The 26453-nt window shown below is 41.7% G+C and overlaps 1 protein-coding gene and 1 long non-coding RNA gene across 2 annotated transcripts in view; one reads left to right on the top strand and one right to left on the bottom strand.

The window, feature by feature from the left end:
* Positions 1–26453, bottom strand: part of LOC135983898 (general transcription factor II-I repeat domain-containing protein 2A-like) — a 984084-nt gene that overhangs the window by 391841 nt on the left and 565790 nt on the right. The window lies entirely within an intron of this gene.
* LOC112058738 (uncharacterized) lies at positions 929–25463 on the top strand. Its single transcript, XR_002887895.3, has 3 exons — positions 929–1561; positions 4007–4069; positions 25394–25463. It is a non-coding gene; the product is annotated as an uncharacterized LOC112058738 (long non-coding RNA).

Here is a 26453-nt window from a genome sequence, read left to right as displayed (position 1 = left end):
AAATGACAGTGGTGACACCATCCTCCCATTATGCTTGTACTGGGAAAAGGGAGACTTTAAATCCAGTTGGGGTGCCATAGACAGAAGTTTCACTGGCAGCTCCTGGCTAATCTCTCGTTCGGGCTGTGTTCGTGGGCTGGAACAGGAGTGGCAGGCTGCTTGAACTGGCATGTTGATGTTCTATATGCATTTCCACCCACAGTCTAGTGTGAAACAAGCAGTTGGACAGCTTTTTTCTGCTGTACTGAATGAGGCAAAGCCTTCTGCGGTACATTAGTGCTGCTTCAGGTGAACTGGTAGCAGGTGAAAACTAAACAGGTTCAGGAGCTCTGGGAACAGCAGTTTTACTGCAGGCAGGGAGGCAGATAATGGAAAACAGGCACAACAAAGCAAAAGGGAAAAGATTATTTACTTTTGTGCCTTTAAGCTGGGCTCTGTGGGATGAGGCTATTGCCCGGCTTTCCACTTGCAAATGACATTCTTGTTTTTCTTCATTTTGTCTTCAAAATGGACAACCTCAAGAGAATACTATACAGGAAACATTTTTAAAACACTCCTGCCTGCAGGGCTGGCACTGTGCTAAATTGGCCCTCTGGGAATCAATGCTTCCTCTCTGTGCTGACAAAAGGTGTTATGTCAGCCAGCAGACCAGTGGAGGTGGAGTAGGAGGTTTGCAGAACTTTTGAAAGTAAAATTTTCCTGAGTTTTCTTTTATGTATAAATTTAAACCACTGGCTGATTATGTTTTTCTCATGTAGCCGGCCAAATGAAGTCAGCTGGAGGACAGCTCAGGATGCTTGTGGGAACATGTGGGCTATTAAGTTAGCCTGGTTATTATTTATTATGTTTTTATTATTACTTGTGAATTCATTGCTTTGAATCTGAATATCTCAAAGGAAATTAACAAGGTGGATCAGTATTTTTATCCCGTTTTAGAGATGGTGAAACTGAGTTATTAAAGTCCCTTAATTGGGCAGCGGGCAGAGATTTTGCTTGGCTGGCTTAAGATGCTCAGAAAACAGGGGAAGTTTTCCATGTTGTCTGAAAATCCGCTCACATTTTGGAGTGTGCAGGGTGTTTGGATACTCAACCTCGGCTCGGAAGCACATCCAGTGGAATTTTCAAACCCCCATTGGTATATGCATCCATGCTGATTTTCCAGTGCTGTTCTCCCTGCCAGGGGAAGATGTGAGTGCAAGTGAATCATGTAATAAGAATTTATATATTGATATATTGGAACAGATCCTCAGTTGCTGAAAATCTGCATTGCGCCACTGATGTCAATGAAGTCAGGGCGGGATTAAGGTATAAATACTAAAGGCCGATGCCTAGGATCCCAGCTCCTGGAGTCATGTGTTGACAAATTCCAGATTTCATTTATTTATTTGAAATGAGGAGACTGCATAATAGAGGCTACTAGGACAGAGCACGACATGTAGATTCAAGTAGCATACATGACATTGGTCTAAATGTCATTTCATATTTCTTCAGGAACATCAGAAGACCAGTATGGAACACCATCATCACAGAATTCATCTGGAGCCATTTGTACCTACTGGAGGTAAGATCTTTCTCTCTTAACACCCAGATGCACTGCTGTTCCTTTATCTCTCTTAGCACTACACAGTTTGAAACATGGACATTTTGTAAAAAAACCCAGCTGAGTTACAACAAAGATCCAAGGTTCAATGTTTTATCTTTTGAAGTCTACTTTCAAAATAGTAAACCAGGAAACAAATACAAATTAAGAATCTGATTCTGCAAACAATTACTCCCCTATGCAGTCCCCTTGAATCAGAAGGACTCTTCCTGGGAAGTAACTGCAGGATTAAACCCTAACCAGCATACTACACAAAGAACCAATGGTGAGGACTTGGATGATATATAAAGGAAATCCTGAACAAAAAGATTTCTTGTGGTAAAGATCATGGATTTGTTAAGTAAAACAATTGGGTTGTCTTTAGAAATAATGGTCCAAATTCTTAGCAGAAGTAACACCTCCAGTGAAGTGAATGGAACTGTGCCAGTTTACACCAGCAGAGAATTTAACCCCCTATATTTGAAAGTGCTATATATAGCCTACATTTGCAGGGAGATGGGCTGGATAGTACGTCTCTTCCATCTCTAAAATCTGTGAGAATGGTGCTGAGCATACAAGTCCTCATATCCCAGTTGTATTCCACTCCTCTCCGACAGCACTGCTTTGGATAGTTGCCCCAATTATGTTCAGGAAAGCATGACCCCATGTTCCTACAAGCAACCAGAATGTTTTTTTAAAAAAGACCATGTTATAAATAATGCATTGAAATACAGAACCATTTTGTCTCTATATAAAGAAACAGATGAAATAACGATTTGACTTTACCTGGGTCAAAGAGTAGACAGCTGGAATTAAAATAAAAACAGTTAGAGCAATACAAAGATCATGAAAATCAGAATTCAAGAGAGCTCTGTAGTAAACACTAATGAATGACAATGACTGTAAATTGGATAGGATTGATTAATTAGCAAAAATATGTTGCTTAGATTATTTGTTTAAAATTCTAGATACATGCATTTAAATCTAACTATGTATGTTGCCATAACAACAATAAACCACTATTATATCATTTTCATTACATCATTTTGGATATCATTGCATTATTTTACAACTTTGGTTGCTAGGAGAACACAGTACCTTTTATATGTGTCTCACTTTGTAGAGTGGCTAGCTACTTGCTCCTGCCCTCTGAAATAGTTAATGTAATGATTAGCACAACAAGAAACTAATTATACATGCTGGAGTACATTACACTGGAAAAACATACCTGTAACAGGATAGCCAGACCCCTTCTATTGACCCACCCTGTTCACAGGTGTTAGAAGCATGCAAAAAGCTGCTGAAGTTCTGCTGTCTGACTGTGACAACTTTTGGTCATTATCCTGAAGATAATGGAGGTGGGAAAGCTTCTTTAAAAAGAAGCAACTAGGGAGCTAGCACAAAGAAGGTCCTGTGGAAAAATAAAGAGAGAGCCAAGCTCAGGGAGGAATCTTACACTGAACCTTGTGTTGTACTCTTGTTGTGAATTACCAATAAGGCCAAACCCCAAGAAAGGGGTGACTGTCCGCTCTAACCCAGGGCTTGTGTTCTGTTTAGGGGGCGGGACTCTGCCCATGCACAGTAACTTTATTAAAAATACAAATTGCACTCCAAAGGCCAGATCCATTTCCTGGAAATGTTGCTAAATGTTGACACAACGCTATGAAATCTTCTAGGGTAATAACAGCGAAATAGGGGTACAACTGATCCCTACACATTGCATTCAAGTGATGGTCACACTATAAGTGTACACGATAGTAGCGCTGGTCTGAAATAGTCTGACAGAAAACGCCAATTTGTCAAAAGTGGAAATGTGTCTATTTTGATGAATCTTTAGAAGAAAACCACTTGGTGGGCTGGGAAGGTGGAAAACACCAGAACGTTCACAAGATGGAATGTTTCATTTAAAAAAAAAAAATATATTGTGGAATTTCACTTCCACAAAATGTTTTGAGATTCTTGCTTTTGGGCCTATTTCAGGAGAATTTTTTTTCTCCAAACCCTGAATTTTTTTGCAGAAGTGAAATTCACGTTCCCGACCAGCTGTATAGATTAGCTAATTTGTGGGATATGACATTACAGCAGAGGAGAACCAGTTGTTTTTGCAGTAATGATGGATTGCGAGGTGATTCCTGGGGTTTATTGACCAGCAGAGAAGTGATGGCAGCCTAAGCTGTGTGTCATACATGGTCTATGGTCTGCAGACAAAACTGTACTAGGAGCAGGAGGTGCTGGGTAAGAATCTGGCCATGGAGTGGGTTTGAACACTGCATTGGAAGTGAGGATGTCAACTCCAGAAAGGGACAATAATGGCAGGGCAACCTCTGGGAGGGTGTCATTGATGTACTCATCATAGAGATTGTATCAGTGAAGAATGCAGTTAGGGAAAAGGGGACAACAGCTCCAGCTCTGTTTTCTCAATTTCAGGCGTCAGGATCGATGCCAATGCACCCCCAAGTGTGGACAGAACATACATACACCCCCATTAAGGTAAGTCTTTTCAGGGGTGCTGTGTGTGTGTGTGTGTGTGTGTGTGTGTGTGTGTGTGTGTGTGTGTGTGTGTGTGTGTGTGTGTGTGTGTGTGTGAGTGAGAGAGAGAGAGAGAGAGAGCATGAGTGTTTGTGTGTATCCTAATTTTTGTAGTTAGTACTTTTTTTATATATTATACTGCAGATTGATCCCCACAATACCATCTTTTCCCTCCTCCGATAATACACAGAAATATTGTTTTAGCTTTGCATTATCTTGGAGTCGTGTGTGTCTGTTCAGAGAAATGCATGCACTTGGGTCAGCCCTGCACGCAGGTAAATGGCAGTGGACAGATAGGTGTTTACTTGCTCCTGCTGAGTTAATAATCATCCCTTAGGCTGAGAGAATCACAGAGGCACCTCCCTGCTTGAGTGTGGAGGACCCTGGACACATTTGAAAATTCCATAAGAGAACCTATCTCAGAACTGCCTCTTTATCCAGCTCCTCTCCCCACATGCTTCTCCCGTGGCTGCACAGAGCCATTGTCCCAGGTACCAGATGTGTGGTGAGAGGAACCAAAAAACCCTTTTAGATGCTCAAACTGCATATTTCTCCCCCCGCTAGCTTTCGAAAATCCTGGCCTTAATCTCTGTGCTGCAGTTTCCCCATGTGGAAAAGGAGAACAACAAGAGTTACCTCTTTGTGAAGTGCTTTAATATTAACAAATGAAAAACTGCCATGTACTGGCAAGTGCTATGAGAGGTTGTGCTTATGAGAAGTGTGGGCTTCATAGCTTCTAGGAGAACCAAGAGAGAAAAATAAATATTGAAACGTTTTTGAAAGTTTGTTAAAAGCCAGTGCTGTGTGTAGGTGCAGCTCCCCTCACCCCAAGTTTATTTATGGCTGCAGTATCTGTTGGAAAGATTTTGTTCTGATACCTCACCCAACAGTGTGAAATGGAAGAAATATGTTTTTTCCTCAATCTCCTCCCCTCCCTTGCCTTAGCTTGAGACTGCAATTAAAAATTTCCCAGGAGACCAGAGAACCAAAAGAAAATTCATGGGGCACCTTAAATATCAGTCATTTTGGGTTTTTTCTTTATTTTGTCTTTGTCTTTGAGAATTAAACTGATTGGACAATAAAAACAGCAGTGCCAGGCAGTGAATTTGAGTAACAATGTGCACCTCTCAAAATAAAAACAGAGAACACATTTCTTCCATATTTTCATGAATACTGTGTGTCTTTCAAGTGGTGTGGAGGGATCAAGATTATTGAAACAGACCCACAGAAAAAGAGATTTGATTTCACAGATCATGTTCTACTTGAGAAAATTATAGAGCTACTTTTTTCAGTGGTATAGACCATCCTCCCTCCACTACAAAATGTCAGGCTTCAGCATCTGCAGAGTTCCTCCTTGTTTCTTTTAAATGACAGCCTGACTCTCCAAAGTGTCACTAATAATCCAGGCTTCAATTAGCGGTGTAGGTATGTAGGTTTTTGACACTATTCTCAAAGCTTCCGTGGGCTGCTACAGCCTACAAGCCAGGGATCATTTCTGCTTTACAAGATTCAAAGGAGAGAGACTGGGAAGGAAAAGCTACAGTTTTTATTATTCCGTGCTAGCAGAATAACGAATACACTTCTTTTAATACCGAAAGCTGTCATTTGAGAAAAATCCTATTGCCTGATCAAGCCCTCCATTACTTATTTCTGCAAGTGCATGCACAAATCTAGTAGCTAAGCCCACGATGCTGGTACCCAAAAAAAAAAAAAATACAGCAGGGTATTCTAAAGAATAACAATTTAGAGGTTGTGGGTGGTTGTGGGTGTAATAAAAAAGACTGCATACTGAGGCATTAGAATTAAGCTTCTCTTTGGCTGCTTACATTCTGTGTTAAATTGTTAAGGGCCTGATTCTGCAACCCTTATTCTCCCTGAGTAGTAGTTGCTTGTGTGAATAGTCCCAGTGAAGTGCTAGCGGTGTAAGCAAAGGTTGCAGAATTGGGCCCTAAAGCAGAAGCTGAGCAGTAACTTAGCTGGATGCCAGTGGAAAGGATTCGGTTTACTTTAGGCTCTTTACACATGGAGGGGCATTTTTATTTTAGCTATTAACTAAAGGGTTAGATTGTGCTGAGCCTTATCATCCTGAGGGAACACCAGGGAACACCACCCTGCCTCATGGAAGCAGAGTGACTCCTGGGCATGGAGAGGCTGCTTGCTTCACTGTGCTGGAGAGTGGAGGAGGGGAGCCAGGGCCCTCCCTCATCCCACTTCAGAATTCCATACACTCTTAGGGCACCCAAGACCCTAGGCTCCCCTGAACATAGGGATTGGAATTCTGCCTGGCAGGTATAAGGGCTGCACAGGGTGGTGCTAGGTCGGGAAGAGAATACCATATGCCCTCCCTTACCACGTGTAGCAGCATGAGGATCAGACAGAGTATAGCCCAAAGGCAGGAGAGACATACAGAAGCCATGTTGTTATTTTAACAGCACACACAGCAAGTACCCTAAGTTCTTTATAGGTATTATTTTGTTAACGGAAAGTTAATCATTGGCTTAAACCTGTGCAAAAATGTTAAGGGAATGGATCACAAGATCGCAGGAGTAACTCTGATACATGTCTCTCATTTGCATCTGTGGATTGCAACTGTAGGAACAGCAGGGTGAAAGGTGTCTGAACATTTCCGTGCCTAGTAAATATTAACTACTTTGGAATAGATTAGAACAACAAACAGTTTGTAGGGTGAACTAGACAGACTAAAAGTTTGAGGCTCCTGAAATTTTCTTTTTTAACTTGAACCCTAATTTTACAATACTGGGAATTAATAATAATAAATAACAATTATAACACTTTGCAAATATTCTTTGATTAAGCCTTTGAATAATTATGGTATTACTATCCCCATGTTATAGACAGAAATACTAAGGATTACGACCAAAAAAAACCACCCCAAACCTGAGTTGGAGACCTGTTTACAACCGTTCTAATCTGTAGTGTAGATGGGAGCCCTAACTGGGCTGAAATGAAGGTCCTGTCTACAGCGAAGTCTGGAACTATGTTGTATTTGGAGGGGATAAATGTTGTGTCACGGAGTAAAAATATTGTAACTGGTCTGTTGGCTTATTTGAATTTTAGTGTGGCTTGGGCATAAGGCATAGGAAAATCAGTTCACTTTTCTAACGTCATGTAGCTAGTCAGAACCAGACTGTAACTTGGGGCTCCTGACTCTTAGTCCAATGGATTAAACACTAGATCCATATTTATTCTTATTAGAGATGCATACTAGTTCACTGCATCACTGAAGAGAGTTCTGGTTAGGAACCACCTATGTTTCAGGAATGACAGGCACACATCAGTATTTATTTATTCTATATACCTTTGTCATGTAGTCACAGTCTTAGTGCTCTGGAACCGCTCTGACTGAAGCTCAGCCAGGACTCTGGTGCAGCATGTCTCCCCTCAGGACAGATTTTCACCAGAGCAAGAAGCCTGCTTGGCTTTGGCGCTTCCTGGGTCTGACCTCGGAGCATTCAGCATCTCAGTTCAGTGCTGGATTTAGGGGCAGGCGACATTAGACTGGTGTGCTGGGCTTGGGGTGCTGTTTTTGTTGTTAGCAACAAAAGGGAAAATGGAATGTTTGAAATAAAATGTTTCAGGTATTCTGTATGTGGATTCATTTTTCACTAACCTCCTAGAATGTTCTGGACCTTTGTAGAATCTTGTGGAACCTTCCAGACTTTCTGAGAACTACATTTTCCTCAAACCTCCTAGAATGTTGTCAGCCATGCCCAGGGTTGCCAATTTTGGTTGGACGTATTCCTGGAGATTTCATCACATGACATAATCTTTAATTAAAGATTAATCTGTAATTCCTGGAGACTCTAGTACAATTCTGGAGGGTTGGCAACCCTAGCCATGCCCGCAGAGGTATATGAGGGGTGGGGCATCACTATATAAGAACAAACTGAAGTGATGTGAGAGCTCAGCTGCAATATTGTGAACCTTGTTTTATTGTGTAATTGTGAAAGTGTACTTGTGTTTTAAGACTTGAAGAGTATAAGTAGTGACTAATAAAGGACATATTTAATGAGCCGCCAAAGATACCTGTCGAACCCCTATCTACACAACAATATAAAAGAAATACTATTATTTCTTTTGCCATGCTTAACATGTAATGTTTGATGACATTCTAAGACTGCGGAAGATGGGTGGGAGGTGCCGAAGACACTCCTCGCCTGGGACACCATTTGATGTAGGACCAGCCCTGCTCCTGTTCACTCCGTGAGCTCCCTGCAGTGATTCCACCTGGATGGGACACCTGGAGAAGCCTTACATGCCCCCAAAGGGACCATGCACCCCAACTCTGCAGTCAGAAGTGACTCTTGGCTAGCATTGTAAAACACAAGGGTTTATTAGTCATCAGGAATACAGTGTAGAATAGATCTTTTTAGCACAGGAATTAGGAACATTCAGTAAAGTCCATCTTGTGGGGAGGGAATCCAAAGTCCAGGGCCCTGGCTCTCCCCCCGAGTCCCAAACCAGGAGCCTGATCAGCTTCCTGCAGCCCTGCCTCAGACACGCCTGTTGCCCCTCTCCATTCTTTGTCTCATTTCCTGGGCAAAGGGGTCAGTAGGTGTCCATCCCTTTCCTTGCTCTAATTTGTTGGGGTGGGAGGCCCCGGCCATCAGTTGCCAGGTTATGGAGTGTTTCAGTCTTTATCTACATGCAGACAGCTAGAGGTAGCCACCCCTGCCCACTAGGGCCTCAGCAAAAATCACATACCCTTGTCCCACCACTTAGGTATTTGTGTAACACACAAGGGAAACCGAGGCACACACAGTATTCATGCAAAAAAATAAGAAAAAACCTCCCACTTTGTCACAACCTTTGTAATAATAATGGTTTGTAGTGATCTAATGTCTTCCAACTGAGGGTTTCACTTAGCCATACGTAGATATTGAAAAGTACCTTGGGCCAGACTTTTAAAGGTATTTAGGCACATAAAGATGCAGATATGCACTTAGGTGTTTTGAAAATCCCACTAGGTGCCTACCTTCATCTACAATTAGGCTCCTAAATCCATATTTAGGCACCTAAATAAATGGCCAGATTTTCAGAGCTGCTGAATACACCCAACAGTTCCCAGTAAAGTCAACAGGAGCTGCTGGGTGCTCAATACTTTTCCCCGATCAAAATGTTACTTCCTAAAGCTGGAGGGATATGTAACTGGTTGGAAAAACTTTATAACAAATTGAAAATGCCCCAAACCCAAACTCTTTGAATGTCCATGCAAAATCATTGAGTATGGCATGTGTAAGCACTGCATCCCTGTTCATCACTTATCCTAGAGATTTAAAAAAAAAATCTAATCTGTCCACCTACACAGAAGAAGCTTGAATCTTGGTGGGTGGGATGGTTTGACTTGTATAGTGTAGCTGCATTCTTCCCAGAGCAGCATCCTATAGGAATAATCCTACAAAACAACACAGGGTGGCCTTTTTCTTTTCTAATTTTTGGACTGTTAGACCAAGTAAAACTCAACAAACAAAAAATACCTGTAAAGAAGAAAACATGCTAAGGGCTAAATTCTGGATCGCTCTGCAAAGTCTGGATACATGGACATGTGCAGAGGAGTTCTGTGCGTGTCATTAGTGGCACCCAGGCCTGCTGCTCCCCCCTACAGATACACACACTGCGATTAATGCTAGTAGAACTAGACAGACACAGACCAACTGGCATCACTCTACCCCACTTAGGACCTGGGCTTAAGTGTATAGTGGCATAAGCCTTCTGAAGTAAGAGTGGCTTAAATACATGTATACTTGAGTTTGCTTTCTTTATTTGCTTTCTTTGTTTTCGTTTAAATAATATTGATGTCCAATATTCAAGCATGCATACAGAATTAATGAGCCATGAGACAAGCTGTACACAAATGGCAGGGAGCAGAAAATACTCCCACTATTTATAGTGTTGTTTTATTGCATTATGAAAGCTCCCATCAACACACAAACTTGTACATGATGCAGCCCCACTGGACTTGTGCTCTGGGAGTCCACCAAAAGTATTCCATAATCCCACGGGAAGACTTTTTGTCCTCTGGTCAGTCAAGTTTTTCTACTCTGTACCACGACCAAAAAGTTAGAGTGGCCACATTGTGGGAGGGCACTAGGAAGTGTGGAATATGGGTGGTTGGATTTGGGCCCACATAATGCAGTGTAGATGCTGGAATACCCAGGTTGAGACCCAGGGTTCAACACTTCCTAACCTGAGGTTATTAATGAGTATGAGTTCAAGCTGTAGGTTAACAAGCCCAGGGTCTGCTAACTTGTTCTACTTACTGTGGGCTTCCATTGTAGGGTTGACATACCTATGTCTTCTATGTTTCAGAAGCCACCGCAGCCCTGTAAGAGCAGCAGTATGTACACATGCAGCTAGATCTTACATGTTAACCATGTTTAGTAAACATATATATGTGGACCCCACACCTGTGCTTCCTTCATATTATGTATGTTGTGTAAAGAGCAAAAGAGACAACAATACCTTCATTTAAAGTAGATATTGATGTCTGCTTAAGGATCTCTATGGCTGTCGAGCAACTGAACTGCTGTCAGACAGTCTTGAGAGCTCTCTCCCTGGTATCAATATAAGCAGAAGACTTCATGCACTACCTCAGCAGAGTCCAATTAACACCATCAGTGTTGGCCATCCAAATGATTTAGGCTGGGAGCAAATTGGAAGAGAGAGAATTCCATTGCATGGAGGCATTTTTGTCTCCTGAATCATTGTTCTGCCTCTTGGTCCTAAGCTATGGAATTGCCCCAAAGCTCAGCTGGCATCCATGGTGTTGGAATTTTTTAATTGAAGGGTTGGTCATAACTGGGGCTTTCCTCTGCATTTTGCTTGTAAGGTGCCAAAGAGACTCTTGGAACAATTAAGGCCGAAATGCATCACTGATCTGAGACCAAATTCTGACACATGATTAGCCTAATGTTTATTTACATTCTCATAATTCTGACTGTGAATAGGCTTTTATCTTTTGTGTTGTTGTAGAATGCCAGTTTCAAGATGCAGGTGATACATTTACACTGGAGCTCAGGATAGTTCTAACCTCATAATTGCATCCGAGAGGATACAAACAGAAACATTTAACTTATTAAAAGGCAAATACCAGCTTCTGAACAATAATTCTTCCAGGTGCTTTATAAGCTTCAAGGTAAAAAAGGCAGCATGAATCCCTCCCATGAACAAACAAGAACTACAGTCAAAATTATTAATTATGCCTTCTACCTCGCTGCCTCAATATTATGATCTATCTATATCTTACTCCAGAGTGGCTAGTACCACAGCATCCAAGTGCTGGACACCCGGGGCTAAATTATGAATGAGACTACACACTCTTGCAGGGGAGGAAGTGAGAAGTAAGAAACTATCCCTACATACACACATTCATAGGTGGGCTAATTGTACCTTGTGTCTGCACATGCAAGAACAAGCAAATGTATCCCCAGAGAGAGGGATTGTGAGGGTTGAAAAGGGGTGGAACTTTGGCTTTGTTCTTCCCCTCACAATCTACTGGCTGATGCAACTGAGCTGGCATGGCATGTCACAATTTGCAGTTAGAATGCCCAGCAGCAAACAACTGTCCTCTTCAGACTCAGAGCAAGGAGAGAGTGGGGAATGATTTGTGCCACAAATACAGGTCTCCAGGGGCTATTCCTGGGTTGGTGCAGCTTATGCATCACTCCTTGCTCAGGGCTGTACCTAAGGGGACAATTTAGCCCTTAGATAGAAGGGCTTAGAAAGCCCAATTTGATTAGGTATTGGAGTTGGACAAATTTTATGTGACTATTTCCTTCAAAATTTCTGGGCCTGATTCTGCCATCTTTACTCAGTTAGGTAGCGGTTCTATTCAGTGTGACTAAGGGTGGCAAAGTCAGGCCTGTTACAGAGTGAGTTAAATCTACAAGTCTCGCCTCTGATCTAGGGCTGTGTTTCCTCCTAAATTAGGGAAGTTGGAGGACAGGGTCATATGACCTAGAGCTATGTGATAGCAGGACTATATGAGGCTCCCGGTGTTTCAGTTGAGAAGAATACTCTACGGGGAGCAGGATGAGTTTGGAAGTTTCTCTATGATGCCCCAGGGAAGAGGCCTGGGAAGGGAGTTGCGTGAAGGATGTAGCAACAGAAGGGCCAGCAGCCGAAAGTTAGAAGGGCCTGAGCAGGAAGGCCTTTCATAAGTGAGGGGTCTGGAGCAAGACCTGTGATGATTTCCTGGCTGAAAGGGCACAAGGAAGGATAGAGTTTGGCAGAGGTCTGTTTAAAGAGGCCAAGGAGAAAGCCTCCATAGTGATACCTGAAGTAGGGAATAACCCTGGGAAATAGCGGAGCAGGGTAATCTTGGGCTTGGGACAGACTGCTGCTCATAGGGTGACCAGGTGTCTGGTCAAAAAGGTACCCTGGCGGCTCCGGTCAGCACCACCAACTGGGCCGTTAAAAGCCCAGGCGGCGGTGCTGCAGTGCTAAGGCAGGCTAGTCCCTACTTGTCTTGGGGCACTGTGTTGTGCCCTGGAAGCGGCCAGCAGGCCTGGCTCCTAGGCAAGAGGGCCACGGGGCTCAGCGTGCTGCTTCCGCCCCGAGCACCGGCTCCGCGCTCCCATTGGCCGGGAACTTATACTTGCACTTATGAGTTATGCACTTATGATTGGCAACTAGGGTCCTGGACTGTGAGACTTGTCTGACAAATCAAAACTAACTAACCTAGCAGAAATAGCCAATAGCAGCAAACTGTTTGCAAATAATTGATAGTTAACAAAATTGTAAAATACAAATAACAAAAAATGGTTACATTAATCGGATAAGCTATTCATTTTATTGCTCCCATCTAACAGGGTTATATTATATAGCTATACAGAAAGGAACCCCTATATAAAGTTATGGCTCTGAACTTCCTTAGACATACTAGACTGTACTGTAATCTGTGCTACTCTTCAGAAATAGAAACATTAAAATACATACATATATGTTAATATATGTGCTTAATATGCTTGCACTCATAATTACTTGCTAATGTTCATATTGAACTTTAATATTTAAAAGTGTGTGTGTGTGTGTGTGTGTGTGTGTGTGTGTGTGTGTGTGTGTGTGAGAGAGAGAGAACCCAGCCACCCAGACCCTTAATTCTGTAATGTGTCTCTGCAGCACAGTATCCTATCTCCTCTACATACAGTTCTAGTATGTGTGAATGCAAATTAATGGTCTGATGCTGAGAAATGCTGAGTGCCCTCAATTCCTGTTGAGCCAATTCACTATTTTACAGGAAAAGGTCTTTAAAAATAGATTAAGCAAATTCTAGTAAATCTTAGAGAAAGAAAGCTATGGGCCCAAACCAAAACCAATGCCAAATATTCCCAAATTTGCCCTTCTGTTCACTTCCCCACCCTTTTTAAATTATTATTCTTTTTCAAGTCTCCACGTTTTTCTTTGAAAAGCAATCCTCTTCTCATGTCTGTCATTCTCATATCACTCCTTGTTCTCTTCATCTTCTCTGCTTACTGCATTCTCATCGCTGGCCTCCTCTGCGCTATCTGCTCTTCCCTCTATTCCACTACCTCACCCCTCTCCTTCCCAGTGAGGCTCCCTGTCTCTTCATGGTGCCTGCTGTATCTCTCACCTACTTTCACTTGAGCGGCTTCTATTGTTGGGATTAGAAAGGTTCCCCTTGATGAGCTCTTTGCACCTGTGGCACTGCTGTCACTAGTCAGGGAGGGTAGGTCCTCTCTCCTCTGGCCCCCGCAAATACCTCTCAAACTGCTGGGGGGCTGCTGCTGCTCGTATTTTGGGGGAAGGGTGCAGAAGACACCAGGCATCCTTTTACTCCCAATCCTGCCTTCTCTGCTTCCTTCCTGCAGCTGAGCCAACCTCTCCCCTGAGATGTCCACCCTTGTCACAGGAGATTGTGTTGTCATCTTGATGGATCAAACTGCCTACCTGCAGGCTGGTAGCTAGGGAGGAGTGCACAGCTCTAGCACAATGGCAGTGGATGCCTGATGTGCTCCACCACCCCATGCATGAATGGTTCCAGTGCCCTCTAATAACTGGCAGATCCATGCTCATGGGTTTCAAGTCCCAAAGCCCAACTCTGGTCAGCTGTGACAGCCTTCAGTACTCAGAGTCCTCAGCTTAAGAACCAGAAGGGCTAGCAACTAATTATTTTTTTTAATGAAAGCTGAGTTTAGCCTTCCTATGCAAAGGTTCCCAATAATCACAGTGCCAGCTTTCATGAGTTGTGTGGGCCCCAAAGGCCAGCCCTTCTGGGCTGGTGGTATCTGTGCAGTTGTTAATTTCTAGGCAGGTGCTGGCTCCAGAATACGAGCACCAATTCTACTATAGCACTTGGGGTCACACCACTAAAGCACTGCCACCACATGTGACAGCCCCACACCACATTTTCCTTTCCAATATCTCTCCAAAACAAAAATGAATGGCACATCTTTGAAGTGTTCACTTGGTCTAATGGTTGATTAATCCTGAACAGGCAGAAGTGTGTGTGCGTGTGTGGGGGAGAATCATTGAAATTATATGAGCATCATATAGCTACATCCTTGATACCTCCAGGTACTCTAATTCAATGTAGATAAAGTTGGCAGTCTGTGCTAATCCTCAACTAAGTGCAGGAAAACTGATTACAACAAAGCTACAAGCTCCAGCAGTTCCTGCAGTCAAGTCATTGACCCAATCTTAAGTAACAGGCTTTTGTACAGATACAAGGCTCCCATTCAAATGGTGCGGGAGGCAGGAATGAGAGATACAATCTTGTCTGTTCAGTTGGATGAAGATTCACAAGGTTTTATTTTGTTTTTTCTTTCCCAGAGAGAAAAATATTGCCATTACACAAATTTTCTACCAGGTCCACTTTATGTTCTATTAAATGCTTCCTGATGTGTTGTGCTAACGTTCTCATTATTTAGAAGGACAAAAGAATACAATTTGTTTCCAGGACAGCAAAAGGCCTTAATTTTCTTAACATGTTTATCTCACTTGGGAGCTATTCTTGATGCAGTGCTATTAGAACTGAATAAATTTAGACCAGAAGTGGAATATGACAAGCTTAAAGTGTGTACTGAATTTGTTTATCTTGGTAAATAATGCTGATCTGCCAGTAGGTAACAATCATGTTGAAACAGCACTGGCTATTGTATATGTATACAACTACCCTCTTCTGGGTGGAATTAGAGTGGCTACCTGTGGTTAAGTTTTCACTGCACAGTTAACCTGGGCGCTTATCTAGGTTTTAGCCTAAATTTCCCTGCAACTCACATGGGAGCCCAGGTTGGAGGTGCTTTAAGCCTGGTCTAGCCTACCAGCTGGGGAGTGGGTAAGAACCTGGGCTCCAGTTGCATTTAGGCTGGAACCTGACTACTTTGCAGTGTGGATGTAGGCAAAAATCACTTCAGTGCTCAAAGTCCTCCAATACCCTTCCCACAATTCCCCCCGCAATTGACTGGGAAACGAATCCTAACATGTCTCAGCCCAAAGAAACATGGGATATGCCCCCAGACATACATGGGTGAATGAAGAAATAGTGAGGACGTGGTAATATGGACAGGGCTTTGTTGTGGGAACACTTGCACCTGGACTAGGCTAAATTGGGTGCCCAGATGGCAGCTGATCACCTGGGCTAACTTTGCAGTGAAGATGTACCCTGTTTGCCATAGCCTCATCCTGCTAAAGCTAATGGAATATTTTAGCTCAAGGGTAGAGGCCTCTGCTTTTAAGGCCTGTTTCAAAACCCATTGAAGGCAATGGGAGTGTTTCCATTAACTTTTGTGGGCTTTGGAACAGACCTTAAAGAAGAAGAACCAGGATTGTATCCCTGCCGCTGCAAATATGTTCTGAGTGGGCCTAGCACACAGCATAGTGTAGCCATGAAATAATAGACAGCTATAGATTTGTTACAATATATAGCTCAAGCCATTCTTTAGAAACTGTCCTGATGGTTCATAATTTTATTGGGCTGTAACTGCCATCTGTTCAGATGCTGGGTCCTGGGTGCCCTCCACTTCCACTGATTTCAGCATTCCCACTGTCTTCAGCCGCTTTAGGAGACTGTTACTATGATTTCTGCCAGGTCAAATTTGTGCTAGTTACTAATTATGTTAGTTGCTTTTCCTTTTCAAACAATGCAAATTTCTAACCCATTTATATATATTTCCCCAGTCAGCCTCTTACCAAGTCTATCTCCCAGCAATGTGTTCATGAGTAGGTTGAGCATAAGGCGTCACACCAATGGCTAATGTCACTAGGGTTGCAGACTGAAAGGTATGTTTGCAAGAAACAAAGGAACAAGAAGCATTCATTGTTGACAGCCATTTCTATGTTAATAGATGGCTCTTAGCATCCTGAGCTCTGGCTTCCAAGCACATTCCTGTTTCAGAGCAAAACCTGCAGTAGAAAACTGGATTTCATTGACGTATGAGGTGTTCAAAATTCTCATTGTTGCTGTCACTTGAAAAACAGCTCCCTCACAACCTCAAGATGTATTAATATCTTTTCCCCGTCACTTCCTCGGAGTTTAGCTATAACAGGAATGAAATTCGGTAGAAATAGAAGTACCAGAGTCTCTTTGTCATGAGGTTACAACAAATCACTATGGAGCAACTTATTTAATCAGCATTTTTCGGACTGTTACACTTCATTGTTTTTTCTTTCTTATGTAAAAATGTATTTTGGAACTGTATTAACCTTCTGTATTTGCCTTGTCTACTTCTAACAAGAAAACCTGAGATAAAAATGATTGTACGATCTGCTGAAATCCTGAACTTGGGCCAAAACACATCCAAATGATGTCAGAGCTGAGTGGGGAGTGCACAGTCATCCCCAACCTCTGCACTATTTGCACATTTTTATGAGCAGTGAACCTTCTATTTGGAGAAACAAGGCATGGGTTTTTTTTGTTTTGTTTTTGTTGGATTGGAGTTGGGCCTCTTTAGGAAACCCTCTTGTAGTATTGTGGAGCTGATCTTTGTGTTGCTGCATATGTAGCAGCATCAATTGATCAGGTCTTCAATAAACACAAATTGAGGAGGGAAACCAAGAGATACTCCACCTCTTACGTAACAATCCTATACAGAAGCTCCTCGACTTACGCAAGCGTTCCATTCTGAATCAAATTTTGGTTAAGTTCAGAACGTATCTCCAACAACTATGCAAAAAAAAATGTTTACGGAACTTACAGAACTTTTTCCGTAAATCCGGATTTTCGTAAGTCGGGTTTGCGTAATCCGGGGAGCGTCTGTATCATTTATGTGTATGTGGCAATACACAGCTGTTCTGCCCCAGGAGCAGACAGTGATTCAGTCACAATCTACCAACTGGTTTCCCTCTGCTCCTTGGAAGGGGAAAGAGGAAGGGAATTTACCAGGCACTAGACCTGTACCTAGTATGTTGACTGGGGTGTTTGTCAGGGGACAGGTGATTCAAAATTCTGCCTGCATGCACAGCTGAGGCATAGTAGCCCCATGGAGACTCCTCTTCCCTCAGCACTTCTATCCACACTATGGATACCCAGTGCAGGGGAGTAATATAGTCTTACCTTCCCCTTGCCGCCTTGCCTGGGCACACAACATAGACCACAATCTGCCGCTCAATAGGAACATAACCGGTAGGGTTCTATAGAATAGTATTAGGATTCTCTATAAATTATTCTAAAACCAATGCAATAGGAGAGGGAATGATAATCTTCCTTTAGCTTTTCTGAATCATCCTATAGAATCCTACTGCAGGGATAAAATTATCCAGGATGGCTCCAGGATGGGATGTTTACCCCATTCAGGTGAACAAGGAGATGATAGGAATTTGAGAGCTTAGTTGGCCCACCTGGCTGCAGCTGGAGGGTGTCAGACTTAATTTATTATCAGAACCAGCTGGGGATAAGCAGGGTCTTCACTGTAAAAGAAGGAAGGGGAAACTACAGGGAAGGCCCAGGAGCGGGGCAAGACAGAGAAACCTAGGAAGGAGACAGGATGTTTTCTCTCTCTTTCTGGGAAGGCAGACTGAAGGAGGCCACAAAGACAGAATTAAGCCCTATAGTGGGCCCTGGAAAAGAGGCAAGGCCCAAAAAAGTGGTCCTCAGGGAGGGTTCCAGCAGGGAAAGGAGGAGCTGGAAGGACCTAGGGAGAAACCAGAGCAGAGGCTATGCTAAGCACAGGCTGCAGGGAAGCAGCCCAAGGAGCTCAGAGACAGGAAGTGGCTTGGGAAAGCAGCAGCACATCTGAAGGAGCAGATCTAGCTGCTTAATACAGAGTCCTGGGGCTGGAACCCAGAACAGAGGGTGAACCCAAGTTCCCCTACCGGGCCTGAGGAAGGGGTGCATGAGCCTGATGAAAGAGCTATTGAATCCAAGGCAGAGCTGAAGACACCGCCTTGAGGACGGGCTGAAGAATAGCACAAAACGGGGGAGAAGATGGTCATGGGCCTGGAATGAGTGTTGGCAGGGGGTGCTCAAGAGGAGAGAGCCTGCTATGCCACACCCTTTCACAAGTGGGCACTCCAATGGTGAGTCTGCTCTTTCACAGGCTCCAGAAACCTACAGGAAAGTTATCATTCTGTGTTTAAATGCTATAGAACTTTTTTCCCCCTAATGGTGTAAGAAAGAAGGAGAGCGATAAAATAAGAGTGGCTAATGTGTAAATAAAAACACTTTCTCCAAGAGTGAAATTCTCCCCTGCGCAGTGGGCCAGCACAAGGCCTATGCAGTTCTTAAGGCCAAAAGAACTTAATAAATGGGAACTAAGTGCTGCGCAGGGGTGAATTTCACCCTAGTGGAATTGAAACTTAAATAAAATGAGAGAGAGAGAAAATAAGGAAAACACACAGAATGCTTTGAGAAAACCATAATAGGGCTGGGGGAAGGTGGGCAAAGGGGGACTCTAATTGAAATGCAATTTTAATTAACATTCATTAAAACATGCTCATCTGTTTTGATGTATTTTAGATTGTATCACCAGTTCAAGATATGGCCTGTTTTATCAGGCACCTTTTTTTAAATAATGCCAACAATCATGCTGCTTTGCTAAGTTTAATTATAGCTATAAAACTTTCCCAAAGTGTGAAGTAATGAGGCATGTTATTAGGTCCGGTGAAGACTCTCTTTTTCACAGATGATGACTACTTAGACAGAGATGCAGAATGGCCTCTGCTCCTCAACTGGTTCATCATGTCCTTTTTGTCTGCATACATGTCTTCATTTTCAGACAACTAGGCACATCTGTCCATGGCTAAAACTACTGTAGTAGGCTACTCAAAATGTACAGAACTGTTTTTTGTTTTTTTTCCTCTCCCAGCCCTAGAACCTTGTTCCACTTTGAATTTGCCCCATGCAAATGTTCATAATCCTCCTATCACATGGATAGTGAAACTGAGATTTTCAAGGGTGCCTCTCCAGCGCATCATCAAGGATCTACAACCTATCCTGAAGGATGATTCCTCACTCTCACAGACCTCTGGAGACAGGCCAGTCCTCGCCTACAGACACCCGCAAACCTGAAGCAAATACTCACCAGCAACTACACACCACACAACAAAAACACCAACCCAGGAACCAAACCCTGCTACAAACCCCGGTGCCAACGCTGTCCACATATCTATTCAAGGGACACCATCATAGGACCTAATCACATCAGCCACACCATCCAGGGCTTTGTTCACCTGCACATCTACCAATGTGATATATGCCATCATGTGCCAGCAATGCCCCTCTGCTATGTATATAGGCCAAACTGGACAGTCTCTACGCAAAAGAATAAATGAACACACATCTGACATCGGGAATCATAACGTTCAAAAATCAGTAGGAGAACACTTCAATCTCTCTGGTCACTCAATAATAGACCTAAAAGTGGTAATTCTTCAACAAAAAAACTTCAAAAACAGACTCCAACGTGAAGCTGCAGAACTGTAATTAATTTGTAAACTGGATACCATCAGATTAGGCCTGAATAAAGACTGGAAGTGGTTGGTTCATTACAAAACCTAAGCTTAATTTCCCCAATACTAATTTCTCCCTACTGTTACACACAGCTTCTTGTCAACTGTTTGTAGTGGGCCACTCTCTTACCACTTCAAAAGTTATTTTTCCTCCTTTGCTATCCTGCTGTTAATTGATTTATCTTGTTAGACTGACCTCACACTTGGTAAAGCAACCCCCATCCTTTCATGTATTTATACCTGCTCCTGTATTTTTCACTTCATGCATCTGATGAAGTGGGTTCTAGCCCATGAAAGCTTATGCCCAAATAAATTTGTTAGTCTCTAAGGTGCCACAAGGACTCCTTGTTGTTTTTTTTATAATTTTCAGTTGTTGTTCAACCTATGGTCATGGCAAAAAGTGCTAATGTCATGCATGTTATGAGCCAAGGAGTTTAAAAAGAAAGAGGTAACAGGACCCTGGGCAGTAACAGCACCTATTAGATGGCTGCTAAGGGATTTGTTTGGGTTGAAACACTCTCCATTGTCTGGACAGGCAGTCAGACTTTTCTGAGAGTTCTCTTTCTTGCAGAGCAGCCAGATAAAAGGAAGTTAATTCCCAGGCTCATTTATCGAGATCATGTGTTCACAGCCAGCAATTTGACTAGAATTTTCTCAGGTGAATGAAACATTTTGACATTTCATTTCAAATCAACATTTCCAAAATGATTTTTTTCAGTGTTTTTTTGTTTCTGCAAGAAACAAAAATTCATTTCCATTCAAAATTAACCATTTCTCTCCTGCTGCCCCCACAAAGATTTTTTGGTTTGGCCACTGACTTGAAAAATCCTGCTATTCACTCCGCTCTAGTAGGGAGCTATAAAATGCATTTGTGTTAGCATAGTGAAATACCACAGCATAACAAAAGAGTTAAATGAAAATCCGAAAGGATAGATTTTTGTCATAAATTTATCTTCTGATTCATCCAGACAGTCCAGACCATCTCTTTCTGCCCTTCATTGATATTTTTCTGATATGAACTTATAAAAAACTGTTGTCTGTCTTTTTATACTTTGATGAAGCTTTCTTCCAATTTACCATCAAGTTGAGCTTTTAGGAAAATGTAGTGGTACAGTTCAAGTGATATCTACTTGGATACAAGTATCAATGATTCCTTTATGAGCTTCTGTGTAGCAGTAGCTACATCAGGAAAAAAATGTTTTTTTTACTTAAATATAACAAATTTCCCTTAGACCAATATCCTAGCATTACACAAGTTTAATATTATTGTCACAAAGCTCAGTTTTTATGAAGAGCTACATTATCTTTAATAAAAACACCTACAGTGGTCTTAGTGCTGTCAGATAATACTTTTCACTCACTATTTTTCTCCTGCAGTTTTCCAAATGTTCCCTTCTGAAGAGTTAGTTTTAGAGACTAGCAAATCTACCCTAGATTCAAATTGATTGTAGTGTTTGAATGGCAGAGACAATTGTATCAGTGATATATTAGAAGATGAAGGAGGCAATAGGACAGATAAAGGACAATTAATTGCAGCTTCAACAACATTTAAAGCTACCATGAACAAAGGGGATTGCTACCATGGTGAAAGAAAAACTCATCACTCCATCTTTCTCCACTACTTTTGTGTGTTGCGAAATCTGTGTGTACCCATTTTTCTGTACATACAGGATCTTCTTTTCTTTTGGCTGTCTCTTGGAGGAATCACTCAATGAAGAAAAGAGTAAGGGGGAAAAAATTGAGAACTAGGTATGCCTGAGTATAATCTCCAAGGTAGTCTCTGTTGCAACTTAAATAGCGTAAGATATTTTAAAGAGTAACAAATTGATGTCCAGAATACTTAAACTTGACTCCAGAAAACAAAAACATGCTCCTAGATATCAGAAGAAGGATTTTTAAGCCTCCTTCTCTCTGATGTCCATATTTTGGGTGGGTCCATGAACAACCAAGGACCAGACAGACAGCAACTTTTTTTATTTTAATGGGGGAGAGGGAAGGTATTTCATGGTTACGCTTATCTACCGAGAGACTACTCTCCGTGATAAATCACATACAAGCCTGCACAGTCAGGACTAGAACCTGATTCTACAGTTTCAAAAACACAAGTGTCTACCATTGAGATAAAGGAAAAACTTGGTTAGCTATTGAAGGCCCATTTTCGTTTCTTGAAAATTGCACCCTGTCAATTTAGGGCACCACACTCTCATATAAATAGTATCTGATCCTGCTCCGACTGAAGTCAGTGGCAAAAAACCTCTTCCCATTGACATCAGGGAGAGGAAAATCGGGCCCAGAATTATTATCAATAAAGAATAAAATAATAACGTTGTTTAATTAGAAAGTATTTTCTTTGAGGAGCAGGCCCTTGAATTTTCAGAGATGTAAATATATGGAAAGCTTGTGGGGGTAGTAACAAGCTATTTTTAAGATGGAAGGAGACAAATTTATGTTAGACAAAAACTGTAGACTTAAATCAGGATAATTTTTCTAATGATCCATAATCAATTCTTCTGACTTTGTGGAAACACTTGCTTTGGCTTTCAGAGAATCTGGCAATTTTCAGGCTAAATCAATTTTTCAAGCCAAAATTAGAGTGGAGCAATAATTTTCCTTTTTAATGGATGCTGGTTGTCACCCTAGCTATAGAAGAGCTATCACCTCTGCATAGTAACTAGCTTGTCTGTCTTTTTATTTTTAGTCTCTCTTCACATTTTTCCACGGTATGATTCTGATCCTGTGCCCAAGGAAATAAATGAAAGAATTGTTATTGACTTCAGTGGCAGCAGATTTGGGTCCATAATATCGGTAGAGAGATTGGCAGTTCAGTCATTGTATAACCCAAGTAATAGCTTTCACATGCACAATCCCCACTGGCATATACAAGTATGGTTGTATGTATAAATACTATTGCTTGTGTGCACTTTGTAGTAGAGCAAAAATATTGGATATGCGAATAATTTCTCCTGCAAAACCTGTAACTGAGAGGCCACGTTAAGGCCATTTTGCAAAATTGGACCACAATGCTCTAAAGAAGCTGGAAGTCGTGTCTGTTTTGAGAAATGTAATGATGAGACAAAGTGTTTTTGAGACTGCTACAGTCAATTGGGACTTCTGAAAGTGGAATGGCCTTTTCCCTTCCAAGGAAACATTAAATCACCCAGTGTTTGTCACACCTCTTTGATCTTGTGGGGATAACACAGCACTGACCAATTGCAAGTGTTACGCTCAGTTAAAGGTGTGAGAGAACACAATTATCCCTCTTATTAGCATCTTCAAATCACCCAAAAACAAATATGCGTAAACATCCCACTGAGACAGACTAGACTGACAGCTATTTCTGAAAGTCAGTGACACATTCTGTAGGGAAAGTTGTTTTTCTGATTAACTGGAATTGCCCACAATGACAGCAGTGGGAAGCCCAGACTGATGATGTACAGAGTGAGTTATGCAATGATTCTCTGAAGCATTAAAGTGCCTATCACTTTATTGGATTTGAGAGCAGTCCTTTCTTTTGTTTACTAATTCATTTTGATTTACTTGGTAAATAGTTAGAATTGAATAAAGCTTTCCCTACCAATGCAGAAGACTAAACATGTTATGCTACCAGTATTTATTTTAGTTTATGTTGGGGGGTAGCACACTGATTAGACACATTGGGGCTACTTCTAAAAAAATAAAACTTTTTTTTTCTTTGTGATTTCATCTTCGTTTTGATTAGCTGAAGAGATCAGGGAGGTGGAACAAGAAGTTACGGTGTTAGCCTTTAATCTCTGGGGTTATGATTTTCTAAGATGTCGCCTATGTGCACTTTGGCAAGTGGAAAAACAGCTTCAGAATCCAGTGTGTGGCCTACTATTCATCAGGTAATGAGAAATTTAAGATGTTGTTACTTAGCATCTGTGCTCTGACTATGATACCCTCTGCAGGGATGATCTATGCAGTAAAAGGTGTGGTACTGAGAAGAGAGAATGAGAGCAGTGGGGAAGTCAGGGAGTCAGAGAGGGTTTGCTGAAGAGGCAGATTGCTGAGCACTAAGAGCCTTGAGTGTATGATGAGGAGAGGGGTAAGACTGGCTGGCAGGGAGGGAGGCAAGGGCACAGCGTCCCTATTTCAAAAGGGAGATGACTGGTGGCAGGGTGGTGAGAGCGTGTGTGAGAGAGAGTGAGTGAGGGGTCCTTAGGTTGCCAGTTTGGGTTGGACGTATTCCTGGAGGGTTCATCACGTGACATAATCTTTAATCTGTAATTCCTGGAGACTCCAGGCCAATCCTGGAGGGTCAGCAACTCTAGGGGGCTTTGACTCTGAAACTCACTCACCATCTTGGTCTGAGAGAGGCTGTTTGTTAATCTAGTCACACTTAATATAAAAGTTCCATTTGTAAAGAGATGATAAATGATTACTAGATGTTATATTAAATGGCTAATCCAATTGTTATACATTGATTTACTTATAACAAGAGCTGGTGAAGAATTTTCTGTCAAAAAATGTAGTTTTCACAAACTTGAAATTTTCCAGGGAAAATTTTTGAGTTTGCCAAAAAATTTCCTCTCCTCCCCCACATAGGGAAAATTGAAATGTAATGTATCAGAGGGGTAGCTGTGTTAGTCTGAATCTGTAAAAAGCAACAGAGGGTCCTGTGGCACCTTTGAGACTAACAGAAGTACTGGGAGCATAAGCTTTCGTGGGTAAGAACCTCACTTCTTCAGACGCCGGCATCTGAAGAAGTGAGGTTCTTACCCACGAAAGCTTATGCTCCCAATACTTCTGTTAGTCTTAAAGGTGCCACAGGACCCTCTGTTGCTTTTTGAAATGTAATGTCATTTTCCTTTGGTTTGACCCAATTCAAAACATTTTGTTTTGAGTCAGTTCAACATTAAACTACATCTTTCTGTGCTGCTGTATTGCCTCATGGGTATTGTAATTCAGGTAGAAATGACCCTAGAAATCCCTGTGGACTGGACTCTGTCTGAACTATATCTCCCATGATGCATCATATTCTCACCTTTGACTGAGCTGTGACGTGCATCATGGGAGATGTAGTCTGGCTATGCATGACACTTTCAGGGGACCAGAATTATCCGTAGAAACATTTCTTAGCACAGAATTGTGATTGGTTAAAGTTAATTTTCTTTCCTTTATTAATGATTCATAGAGCAGGATATATAAGTATATTTAGAATGTAATGCTAGTGTGAATTACATTTGTACAATTTCAAGGAATGCTATATTTGCTGGATAAAAGCTGATGCTGATACTGTGTAATTATTTTGTTCCAGTGACTTTAAAGCTGATGTGCTCAATAGAATTAAAATACACATTTAGATTCCTAACTTTTAATAATTCTACTGTATTTTTACAGATACACCTCAGCATGCCAAGAGTGGAATATCTTTTAAGTCTAACCTGCTGCTGTTACAAGAATAGAAAGGTATGTAGCATATGAACCCTGTATAAACATTCAACTATATGAACACTGCTACATACGACGCACACTGCTTTCAGTGTAGTATATAAGTGAGAGCAATTTCCATTTGTAGGGTAGGCAGCTGTCAATGACACCTGGGATGCACTAGCTCACCTTCTGTGAGCTATTAATTGCTGTAATGTGATTTAGTTTTATTATTTTTACTGAAGAGAGAAGTCTGGAATTAATATACCTCTGACTTGAAACCATCTACCTATGCATATCTGAGGCCTATTTTATGTTCTTATTTCTGTTTGGTTCATCCTCCCTCTCTGTTTCTTCTGACTGCTACACCCACTTCTTGTATTTTGTCTTAGTAAAACTGTAAGCTTTTGGGGGGCAAGGACTTCCTTTTACACACTTACACACCTCCTAGCATGATGGGGCTCTGATCTTAATTGAGGCCTCAAGTTGCTATCATACTACAGATAAAAAGTGCATCGTAATCAGTCTGTCATTCATGCAGATACATTTTTTCAGCCTTTTGAGTATGGATTTTCAATTATATAAAAATACACTAATTTCACAACAGCTTAAAATGCTGTGAAACTAATAAGACAGGTTATATTCATATAGCAAGAACATATAATGGCCTGTTCCTCTGAAAATTGTGAAACTGTTCTACCTACAGTGTATGCGGGGGAAAGTCCTACAGAAAATGTTAACTTTTCAGTAAATTGGGGATGGGATTGTGTAAGGGTCTTTTATGGGGAGGGGAAGGGAAGGACCATCCTATAGCATTATATAGGAGAGAGAAAATTTTCACTGAATTGTTCAAAAGAACCTATGGGAAAGTTGTCTTTCTTTAAAGAGTCCTACACTCTGTAGAATTTCAGAATAATTTCAGTGGAATCCTAATGGATTCAAGGAAAACTTGCCTCGGTTAACAATGCAGAATTGGATGCAGTATAACTAAGAGCACGAGTTGACCATTGAATGCACCCACCGCTACAGT

The sequence above is a fragment of the Chrysemys picta genome, chromosome 5 (assembly GCF_011386835.1).
Source record: "Chrysemys picta bellii isolate R12L10 chromosome 5, ASM1138683v2, whole genome shotgun sequence".
Taxonomy (NCBI): Eukaryota; Metazoa; Chordata; order Testudines; family Emydidae; genus Chrysemys; species Chrysemys picta.
The sequence above is the reverse complement of the archived record's forward strand: the minus strand, read 5'-3'. Positions and strand labels throughout refer to the sequence as shown.